This window comes from Mesoplodon densirostris, chromosome 2 (genome assembly GCF_025265405.1).
Source record: "Mesoplodon densirostris isolate mMesDen1 chromosome 2, mMesDen1 primary haplotype, whole genome shotgun sequence".
Lineage (NCBI taxonomy): Eukaryota > Metazoa > Chordata > Mammalia > Artiodactyla > Ziphiidae > Mesoplodon > Mesoplodon densirostris.
In genome coordinates, this window is record NC_082662.1 from 155,807,889 (window position 1) to 155,819,677 (window position 11,789).

General features: G+C 42.6%; 1 long non-coding RNA gene across 1 annotated transcript in view; it reads left to right on the forward strand.

The window, feature by feature from the left end:
- Nucleotides 1-9,616, forward strand: part of LOC132483269 (uncharacterized) — a 38,841-nt gene extending 29,225 nt beyond the window's left edge. The window contains exon 3 of the long non-coding RNA XR_009531056.1: nt 9,394-9,616. This is a non-coding gene — a long non-coding RNA (uncharacterized LOC132483269). The remainder of the gene's footprint in view (nt 1-9,393) is intronic.
- Nucleotides 9,617-11,789: the final 2,173 nt, after the last annotated feature.

Here is an 11,789-nt window from a genome sequence, read left to right on the forward strand (position 1 = left end):
TTTCCTTTAAAAAAAAAAATAAATAAATAACTAGGACACATCCCTCTAATACCTTTTTTACCAGAATACCTTCAAATACAATCATTTGGCAAATGAATAAATATTTACTGAGCACCTACTATGTGTCAGACACTATGCTGTGTGGTTTTAAACGTACACATTTCATTATTCTTACTATACCCATTCCTCCCTTTTATAAAGCCAATCCAGTGTTTACAATGTTTACAGTCAAGGCTCTAAATTTCACATATGTAAATATAAATAAAATGGTTATATGATTTATATATCCATTAGACCATATTCCTTGAGGTAAAAGACTACCTGTTCACTTTTCTACTTCTGAGCCTGAGCCTAGTCCAATGCCTGCCACTTAGTACATAGGATCTCATTAAATCTTTTTTGAATAATTTTTTTGGGGGGCTGGTTCTGTGGCTTGCTGGATCTTAGTTCCCTGACCAGGGATCGAACCCAGGCCATAGCAGTGAAAGAGCCAAGTCCTAACCACTGGACAGCCAGGGAATTCCCTGGAATAATTCTTAAAGAAATTGTGGAATGGTTTGTTGGACAGATCATTGTGATTAGTTCTTCATAAGTATATTACTGATATAAATGGTGTTTCAAGTTACTAGGTAAAGGGGAGTAATATGTGAACTTGACCTTCCTCAACAGTGCTTTGTACGTAATGGGTACTCAATAAAGATTTAATTAAATGGGGAATTTAAAAAAGCATTGTGAGGGGTACAAAGCTCTATATGACATTGTTTTAATAAAAATATATGTAATCAGAGACTCCACTTCCCTAGTCCCCAGGCTTGGGGTTTACTCATGCCCTAGTTTTTCCTCAGAGTGTGAATACTGGATCCTCGTAGTCTAGGACGCTTGGAGAATCCAGGGTAACCAGTGCACAGAATTTCTTGCTGCTATCATGAAATGGAATGCTGATAGCAAATGGCAGCTGGCCTCTACAGAGTGCTGGCTGATCCTCTGTTCTGGCTTCTGCCAAGGCAGTGGCAGGATACTTGTTCATATCAATATCCTCTATCCACATGCACTGCTGCCTTATGGGCCATAATCTGGTCCTGGACCCAGAATCAGGATGTGCTCAAGTATTTGCTACTTTATGGACCCAAGGCTCTAGCTAATTTTTCTCTTTTCCTCTTTGGAAGCTGGGCAAATAACTGCTAAATTTAGCTCCAAACAGAAAGATACATTGTTTTTCTAGCCTGAAGTTCCAGCCAAGCCTTCATCCTCAGAGTTATGACCATCTTCTAAGTCCCTGGGCCCCACAGAAGAGAAGAAATAGCTCTTTATTTGTATTTATGGGCCCTCCTTCCTTTACTTTCCTTGGTTCCTGCCATGGGATTCAAAGAATGGACAGTAACTACCTTTTAGGCAGCCAAGTAGGAGATGGTCTTGCTTGGATGTGGCCAGCCCCCATGCTGCCTATTTTCTGTTGTTCTGTGAGCATTCCAGCCTCTTCTCTCCATCTTGGATCCTTTGCTACCTATGAAAGGAGAAAGAGCTTCTATCAGGCTTGGGATCCTCTTTTCTCTGGGTTCACCTTTGTTTCTTGAAAACTCCAAAACATTCCTTAGCTTTTATGGTTCTCCTTTGTGCAGCCTTCTATAAATACCCATCTTTTCCCGAGCAGATAAAAGCAAGGACATAGCTGGGCAGTTCCTTCTGGCCTTAAGAGTCTTTGATGATTACTCCCAAACAAAGCTCAGAGCTGCTAACATTCCCAATTGACTGTAGGGACCTTAGAGTGGGTCTTGATGGCTCTTTGAAAAGGATTACGTCTCCTTTTCCTCTTCCAGAATTAACCTCCTTAATTCTAGAAATCTTGGAGGCAGTTTCACAGCTTTAGCCTATGTCTCTGCCCTTCATTAAAAGCAACGTCTCTGATAACTTGATTTCTCTATGGCATCCATTGGAGATAAGTTTTTGGAGCAAAGCCCCTAAATGTGTATGATGTCTTAATAGTTTTGAACTTGGAGCTTCCCCTTTCTCTGAGTCTAGTCTTAAAACTTTTGACCAGAGAGATCTGATGATTCTCTGTATTCTCAAAAAAATTTTTTGTTTAAGTCTTAAGGTCCTAAATCCTAATACATGCAACAACATGGATGGATCTCAAAAGCATTATCCTAAGTGAAACAAGGCAGACTCACAAAGTTACATACTATATGATTCCATTTATATGATATTCTAGAAAAGGCAGAGCTCATAGGGACAGAAAACACATCAGTGGATGCCAGGGACTGGCAGGGGTTGGGGGAGGGGTTGATTACAAAGAGGGCAGTTTTTTAGGAGATAGAAGAACTGTTCCATATCTTGATTTTGGTGGTAGTTAAATGACTCAAAACTCACAGAAATGTACTAGTGTACAGTGTTAGTAAAGAGTGAGTTTTAACATATATAATCATAATTTTTTTAATGGAAAAAACGGTTTCACCCAGATACTTTTTTTTGTTTGTTTTTATTTTTGGCAGAGCTGGGTCTTTGTTGCTGCTTGAGGGCTTCTCGTTGCAGTGGCTTCTCTTGTTGTGGAGCACGGGCTCTAGGTGCACGGGCTTCAGTAGTTGCAGCATGTGGGCTCAGTAGTTGCGGCGCATAGGCTTCAGTAGTTGTGGTGCACGGGCTTAGTTGCTCTGCAGCATGTGGGATCTTCCTGGACCAGGGCTCAAACCCGCGTGCCCTTGCATTGGCAGGCGGATTTTTAACCACTGTGCCACCAGGGAAGTCCCCCAGATACTTTTAAGAACCTACAAACACTTGGGGGTGGGGTGGGTGATGGTGGTGGGATGACTTGGGAGATTGGGATTGACATATATACACTAATACATATAAAATAGATAACTAATAAGATCCTGCTGTATAAAATTAAATTTTAAAAAAAGAACCTACAAACACTTCATCACATTTATAAAGATATTTTCTACACGGGATCATCAGTAACTTTTAGGGCACCATCATTGGAACACTATATTGATATCTAGTCCCCTTCTAATATCTGCTTCTTTTGTAGGACTTCAGCAATTTGTCCTAAAATTTTATTTCATTCTTTCCCGGGGGTGGAAAGGTCATTCCAGATAATACCCTCAGATTCTGGAAATCATTACTTCTATCACAGGCTGAATGCCCTTTCCCACAGACTATTGCAACATAACGTGTTGGGCATGTCTCTGATGGCTTATCCAGGCTTGGGGTAATTTGCGTTTTCTTTTTATTTTTTTCTTTTTATTTTTTATTTTTTATTTTTTTTTGCGGTATGCGGGCCTCTCACTGTTGTGGCCTCCCCCGTTGCGGAGCACAGGCTCCGGACGCGCAGGCTCCGGACGCGCAGGCTCAGCGGCCATGGCTCACGGGCCCAGCCGCTCCGCGGCATATGGGATCCTCCCAGACCGGGGCACGAACCCGTATCCCCTGCATCGTCAGGCGGACTCTCAACCACTTGCGCCACCAGGGAGGCCCTAATTTGCGTTTTCTTGAGCACCAAGACTTGCCACGGTCCTTGCTTCAAGAAGAGTGCTGCAGGGCTTCCCTGGTGGCGCAGTGGTTGAGAGTCCGCCTGCCGATGCAGGGGACACGGGTTCGTGCCCCGATCCCGGAAGATCCCACATGCCGCGGAGCGGCTGGGCCCGCGAGCCATGGCCGCGGAGCCTGTGTGTCCGGAGCCTGTGCTCCGCAACGGGAGAGGCCACAGCAGTGAGAGGCCCGCGTACAGCAAAAAAAAAAAAAAAAAAAAAAGAAGAGTGCTGTAATTTTTTAGAGATTTTTGGATTCTGAGTTAGAAACTTAATAAACTACCTTCTATATGTCTACATTACACAAAACTCTTCAGGGATGGAGATCACAAAGAAGAAATATCATCATGTCCTCTCTCCTGCCTGTTTTTTTTTTTTTTTGCGGTACGCGGGCCTCTCACTGTTGTGGCTTCTCCCGTTGTGGAGCACAAGCTCCGGACACGCAGGCTCAGCAGCCATGGCTCACGGGCCCAGCCACTCCGTGGCATGTGGCATCTTCCTGGACCGGGGCACGAACCCGTGTCCCCTGCATCGGCAGGCGGACTCTCAACCACTGCGCCACCAGGGAAGCCCTCTGCCTGGTTTTGAAGCATAGTTGAGAATCCTTTCAAGCTCAGACTCACCACAGACTCTAGTCTCTATCTACCACATTAGCAGGGACTAAGTATCTCATCCATCCATGTGCCCTAGCCTGTCTGTAGCATCATAGCCATTGCCTAAAAAATATTCAATACTTCCCACTTTGGGAGTTTCAATTAGTCCATACTATAAGTATGTGCTAGATGGGAATTCATAAATATCCTGGATAAGGCCCCTGGTAATGTAACTTATTGTCTCCATGAACACATGATACAAATATTGTCCCACCTTTTCATCTTCCTGAATAAATTACTCTAGTCCCACATCCACTTACCAGGAAGTCTAAAATTGCTGTCTCTTCAGGCTCCTTCCTCCCCCTGAATTTTCAATTAACTCAAGGCCTTAAGCAGTTCAAAAGGTCAGTCTGACATCCTGCCTGTGACAAAGACTGTCAGCTGATCACCAAAGCTAGGATTGTTAGATTTAGCATGTAAACATACAAGATGCCCAAATGTTATATGGAACATAACTTGTACTAAAAAAATTGTTTGTTGTTTATCTGAAATTTAAATTTAACTAGGTGTCCTATATTTTATCTGCAAATCCTACACCAACCATTTCTTCTCTCTGGACATACAGCTCTACTATATTTCCCAGCTTCTCTTGCAGTTAGGTGGGGTCATGTCACTGAGTTTTAGCCATTAAAACCTCTCAAGCACAATCCTCCTTTCTCTTTTTCTTTCTAGCTGGATGGGGAATCCATCTGGTAAAGATAATGGGGCCACAAGATGGAGGGATTCTGGATACCTACATCATCACTTGAGTGGGAGCTGCCCAGGAGAATCACCCAGGACAGTCATGTGCTGTGACCCATGAACACTGCATTAAATGTTATTTTTATTGTTAAGCCACTGAGATTGAGCATTTATTTATTATAACAGGTAGTTTTACCTTAATCAATACAGGATATTAGTATCTTGAAATGGATGGAGTGTTGTTATCTTAGTCTGTTCAGCTGCTGTAACAGAATACCATACACCGAGTGTCTTATAAACAACAGAAATTTATTTCTCACAGCTCTGGAGGCTAGGAAGTCCAAGATCAAGGTGCTGGCAGGTTCTGTGCCTGGTGAGGCCCTGCTTCCTTGTTCATTGATGGCCACCTTTTTGCTGTGTCTTCACATAGCAGAAAGGAGAATGGATTTCTCTGTGGTCTCTTTTAAAAGGGCAAAATCTCATTCATAGAGCTCTGCATCTAACATATACAAAACCCTAAAATCTGTGACATTAGCTTAGTGGATCAGCAGTGGGAAGTAAGGAAACAGATACCCAAACTTAGAAAAATGGAGACGCATATTATGCGCTAAAAAAAGATTTGATAAGACGTCACTTGAAATAACTTAGAAGGATGACTGTGTGCCTAAATGCATTTGTAATTCTAGGGCAGAGAGGTTAATCTTTTCATCTCTTCTCTTTCTTTTTTCCCTTCCTTCCTTCCTTTCCTTTTTTCATTTTGGTGCCATGTACCCCTACGGCAGTTTGGTGAAGCTGACAGACCCCATTTCAAAGTAATATTTTTAAATGTATGAAATAAAATATGTACCAGAAAACCAACTGTACTGACAAATGCTTAGGAAAATACTTTTAAAAAGCAAAGATGTGATACAGTAACATATTTGCATCTTTATTAATCCATTAAATAACAAGATCTAGGATTGTGTGATGGTTAATTTTATGTGTTAACTTGACTGGGCACTGGGTGCCCAAGTATTTGGTCAAACATTCCTGGTGTGTCTGTGAGTGTGTTTCTGGATGAGATTAGTATTTGAATTAGTAGACAAGCAAAGCAGATTGCCCTCCCCAATGTAGGTGGGCCTCATCCAATCCATTGCAAGCCTGAATAGAATAAAAATGCTGAGTAAGGGATAAATCATTCACTCTCTGCCTGACTGTCTTTAAGCTGGGACACTGGTATTCTGTCTTGAGGCTCAGACTTGGACTAGAACTTACAGCATTGGCTCTCCTGGGTCTCAGGCCTCCAGACTCAGACTAGAACTATACCATCAGCTCTCCTGGATTTCCAGCCTGCCAACTGCAAATCTTGGGACTATCATAATTTCAAAGTAGTAATGATTATATGAGTGTAAACAATATCTTGAGGTATGTTACAACATGTATACAACAATGATAATATTATATGAATATACCTGGGACATAATTCACAGGAGCTGCTAATACTACTGTGATTTGTTGCCTACATTCATAACTGAATAAAGGAAATGTTAACTTTCAGTTGGGGTTAGTGAAAATGAAGATGTAATTTGTTTCCCATGTTGGTTGCAGAACACTGTTGGTTCTCTGCCTGATCTCCTCAGATCCTTTGTAGGGGTTCCATCTGCTAATCCCACAGTTTCTATTACCTTTGCTTTACCAGCTTTCACCTGAGACATTTCAGAGCACTGTCCTTGTGCTATGGGAGCCCTTTGTCTTCAGATGTAGAAATTTGGAAATGCATGGGTATTTAAGTCCAGAGGGCAGCCATGGCCAGTAAGTGACTGGTGAGGACGTATGACAACCCAGCTTCTTTGCTTTGAGGTATAACATATGCTCCAGAGTTCCCCTGTTGGATCGAGCTGAGGTTGGAACTTTGCCTAAAATTGCATCCTATCATTATTCTGTTTTTCCCTCATTCCTGGTTAATCCTTAATAAATCACTTGCACATGAATCCTCATTTCAGTGTCTGCTTCCAGAGAACTTGACTTAATACACCATCCAAATTACAAATCCTTAGGTCAAGAATCCCTGCTCTAGGGAAGTGGTTGGAAAGAGTTTGAATGCTAGTGTATTTGAGTTTTAACTTTCTGCTCTCAGCAAGTTATTCTTGAAAGAGATGAGTGTAGGCTAGAATTGGGCTGGACTCAATTCAGGCAGAGATCAAAGGGGATGAGGAAAACCCAGAGATCATGAGCTTTATAGGGCTGGGAAATCCTATGGCTTCTAGATTCCAAATATTAAGGGATAAGATTAAAAAAAGCCTTGAGAGAAAAAGGCTCAGCAAGACTACTAAGTAAACAAAATGACAGCTGTGTGGCAATTAGGCAATTAAGGATGTTTTGTTCTCTGCCAACCCTTAAGGTAACCACTTTTTAGGTGAAAGCACATCATGAGGTAAAGAAGCAAAGAATTAAGATGACCCTGAGAAATGGATCTAGATATGGTTGCCAAATTTAGCAAATAAAAATACAGGGTACCCAATATTTTATCTGGCAACCCTAGGTCTAGTAAATAACTTTGCGAGTAGTTACTGGCACCTGAGTCTCAAAGCAAATAGATCAGAAGAGCCAAGTTCTGAAACTTGGAATTGTATTGATAAAGAACCCACAAGCCTAGTCTATAAAGCTTTTGCCTATCCAGGAAATTTTAAAACAGCTCTCAAGCCTCCACATTTGCGTGGGCAGGGAGCACACTGTGAAAGCCCCCAAAGATGATGCACTCTCTGACATTGGCTTCAGATGTGGCCATGAAGGATAATGGAAAAGGAAGAACCTCTGCGAAGATGGAGCCAGGGACTGCAGAGAAAATTGGGAACAGAAATTCTTCCCAAAGAGCAGGACCATGGTCTAATCAAGGCAATTCTTCCACCCCAAGACAGAGGTCTTCACAGTGCCTGCGCAGCTGATTTTCACAATTGCAAAGGACTGGCAACTGTGTGTTACCTCCTGTTCCTCTTTTTCCTGAATGGGGGTTTGTTTGTTTGTTTGTTTTACTGTGGATAGTATGTCCTAGCTCTGCCATTGAGTGTAGGGGATGGGAGAGGACAATTTACAGAAAACTTGTTTTCCTAATTCTAAAGTCATCAGGCCATGAGGAGCTATACCCAGACCTAGTGTCACCCAGAGATCCTGGATTCTGAGCTTGATGTAATGACTGGAAGAGACTTTTGAGTTGTTTCCCTTGGTGCAGAAAGAGGATTGTGTTCTGTATATGGTAAAAAGGGATGAAATGGATATTTGATGGCCAGGAGAGAAGACTGTGGCAGAGACCAAACCCATGTTCTCTTCTTCCTGGGCACATAGTTTGACAATAGTTCCTAGTCTTTCTTGCAGTTAGGTGTGGCCATTTGTCTGAAAAATATAGTAACTTCTAGGCCGGGTCCATAAAAACTTCCCAGGATTGGGGAATTCCCTGGCGGTCCAGTGGCTAGAGCTCGGTGCTTTCACTGCCAGGGCCCAGGTTCAGTCCCTGGTCAGGGAACTAAGATCCCGGCAGCTGTGCAGCACGGCCAAAAACAAACAAAAAACAAACAAACAGAAAGCTTCCCAGGAGTGATCCTTCATGCTTGTCCCCTATCCCCCACTTCTGATCTCTGGAAGGTAATGATCCCCAGAGCAACCTTGGGAACACAATATTAAAGGTGGCAGAACCACACGAAGGAACTTGGGTACTTGAGTCACCATTCAGAGGAGAGCTGCCTAAGAGAACCACCTAAACAGAAACACACACTTTGGACTGTTGGATGAATGAAGATTATGCTAAACTACTGAGATTTTGCCGACTCATCTAATATTAAGATGAAGCGGCTCTCAAAATATGGCCCCAGACCAGCAGCATCAGTATCACCTGGCAACTTGTTACAAATCCAAATTTTCAGTCTCTTACCCAGATCAGAACTCCAGAGATGGGGACCAGCAAGCCTCCAGCTGATCCTGATGCACACTGAAGTTTGAGAATGACTGACTAAGGAAACAGCTGGTGTTAACTAATACAATATCCAAGTGGGCAGTCCCTAAAGTGGACCAGTCTACTGTTCCTATTGTTTCACAGTGATGCTACTGACCACTGGTGTAACTCTACTGACAGAAGATACTGGTACCCTTCTGACCCTGATCTCAGCACAGGCCATGACAGAACCTTGAGGGAGGATGGTCCTTTTCATTCAGTGATAAGCTCATCTAAGGTTGATTTTCAAAGGGGTTTCATTGGTGCTCGTTTTTCTCAGACCCATTACCTCATAGACCAGGCACCACAAGAGCACTGTGTCAGTTAGGATGATCGACTTGTCCTGGTTTGCCCGGGACTTTCCTGATTTTAACAATGGAAGTTTCTTGTCCTAGGAAACGATCCCCTGTCTCAGACCATCTGGGACTGTAATAGGGAAGAACCTTCGTATTCTATTACAAGTTAATCACTAAAAGGATGCTGCCTATAAGCTTAAATTATACAAAATGGCCCATCTCTGGGAACCCTGCCTTCCAGGTAATAAGCATTAAGCTAAAATACCTTTGTTTAGCTCGCAGGAATCATCCTGACCAGGCCCACCTGTGAATGACTGCAAGCAGGAAGAAATGAACACATCCCCTCTGGAGGCTGACCAGAACCAGAAAATGTTTGACTTTACTCCCTTCCCTTTTAGTATAAAAGAACCCTGAATTCTGACTCAGGCAAGATGGTTCTTTGGAACACGAGTCCACCATCTTCTCGGTCTGCCAGCTTTCCAAATAAAGTCACTAATCCTTGCTCCAATGACTCGTCTCTTGATCTGTGGGCCTGTCATGCAGCAAGCAGTATGAGCTTGGACTTGGTAACAGGATGTTTGGTCACCTTAGTCAATGTGGGTTGAAATGTTCACCATTTGTGACCCGGAGCCTTTTCTCTCATAAGGGTGATCCATAACTCAACAAGTCAGGAAACTTTTTATTTTCAACTCCCAAACACAAAAGTCCTAATTACACTATCTTTCCCAGATAATTGACCTACTCATCTTTGAAGCCAAATACCTTGACTGTCTTATAGTTCTCTGCACACCTGCTTTGGTGGATGTGTGATTGCCAGGGTAGGGGTGGGGGGTCTCTTTCATGGTCAGTGGATAAAGGTGACCAAGGTAGCTTTCAAGTGCTTATCTCACTAAAGGGAGGGAGGAAGGGTAGGTACATTGATGTGTACCCCAACTTTATTTTTTATTAAAAAATTTTTTTGCATTTTATTTTTTATTGAGGTATAGTTGATTTACAATATTATGTAAGTTTCAGACGTACAACATAGTGAGTTAAAACTTTTAATGTTATTAAAAATTTATAGTTATTAAAAAATATTGGCTATATTTCCTTTGCTGTACAATACATCCTGTAGCTTATTTATTTTATACTGTATCCCAACTTTATAATGCAAGGTAGAATGTTAACTTTGCTGTGAATAATACACAAGATAAGGATTTCTTGGGACTTCCCTGGTGGTGCAGTGGTTAAGAATCCGCCTGCCAATGCAAGAGACACGGGTTCAATCCCTGGCCCAGGAAGACCCCACATGCTGCGGAGTAACTAAGCCCGTGCTCTAGAGCCCACGAGCCACAGCTACTGAGCCTGCGTGCCACAACTACTGAAGCCTGCACGCCTAGAGCCCGTGCTCCGCAACAAGAGAAGCCTCTGCAGTGAGAAGACCATGCACTGCATTGAAGAGTAGCTTCCACTCGCTGCAACTAGAGAAAGCCTGCACACAGCAATGAAGACCCAACCCAGCCAAAAATAAAAATAAAGAAATGCATATCCTCTATTAAAAAAAAAGATAAGAATTTCTTCTTTCCTTAATTTCTTTAGGACTCATTCAGAGCACTGGTTTTCAATGGTGGGTGTGGGGTACATATCTAAATTAAGTGGGGGAGATTTTTTTTTTTTTTTTTTTTTGCGGTACGCAGGCCTCTCACTGTTGTAGCCTCTCCCGTTGCGGAGCACAGGCTCCGGACGCGCAGGCTCAGTGGCCATGGCGCAGGCTCAGCGGCCATGGCTCACGGGCCCAGCTGCTCCGCGGCATGTGGGATCTTCCTGGAGCGGGGCACGAACACTTGTACCCTCATCGGCAGGCGAACTCTCAACTACTGCGCCACCAGGGAAGCCGGGGGAGATATTTTTTGAAGTACAAATCCTCCAGTGATATGGAGTGCTGACTGGCCCTTAAATCCTGCCTGCTTCAAACTCATTAAAAACCTGGGGTTGGTTCCAGGACCATCTTCGGATTTGGGGTCCAATTCCATTTTAAATAAGAACCTTAATGTTCAGGCTTATGTACAATTACGTGAAGTTTTAGCAACTTAGGGAGGGAAATTCTAAAATGCATTCAAATGGTTTGGGTTGATCCAGCACATGAAGATTGTGACCTCTCACACTGTTTTAATCCTACATTATGACCTTGTGGCAGTAACTATCTATGAAGAAAAAGAATGATGACAAATGAAGACGAACTCATTATTTTGTAATGGCTTGATAGCATCATTACAGGAAGAAGTCCGTGGACTTCGGAGCCAAACTACCTAAGTTTGAATCGTAGCTCTGTTACTTACTAGGTATGTGACCTTTGGGCAAGTAATTTCATCTCTGTGCCTCAAAGTCCTCATCTGCCCATTTAACCGAGCAGTTATAACAAAGGCACAATATTGAGCAATAAAGAAATCCTTTTAAAAAGGGATGGAAGTGGGGGAAACAAGTCTGAATACTTACGCTGGTTTATTTTTGCCCTGTGACTTTAGTTATTATTCTCACATCTCCCAGTTTGCAATCTAGTTCACGTGTGCCAAATGTTTGTAGAATATATAAATTGAACTTATTTATGTTCTGTTTAGAATTCTGAGGCATGATTAGACTCTTTGATCTATGTTGACCAAAGAAAAATGTATGTTTTCAAATAAAGACTGCT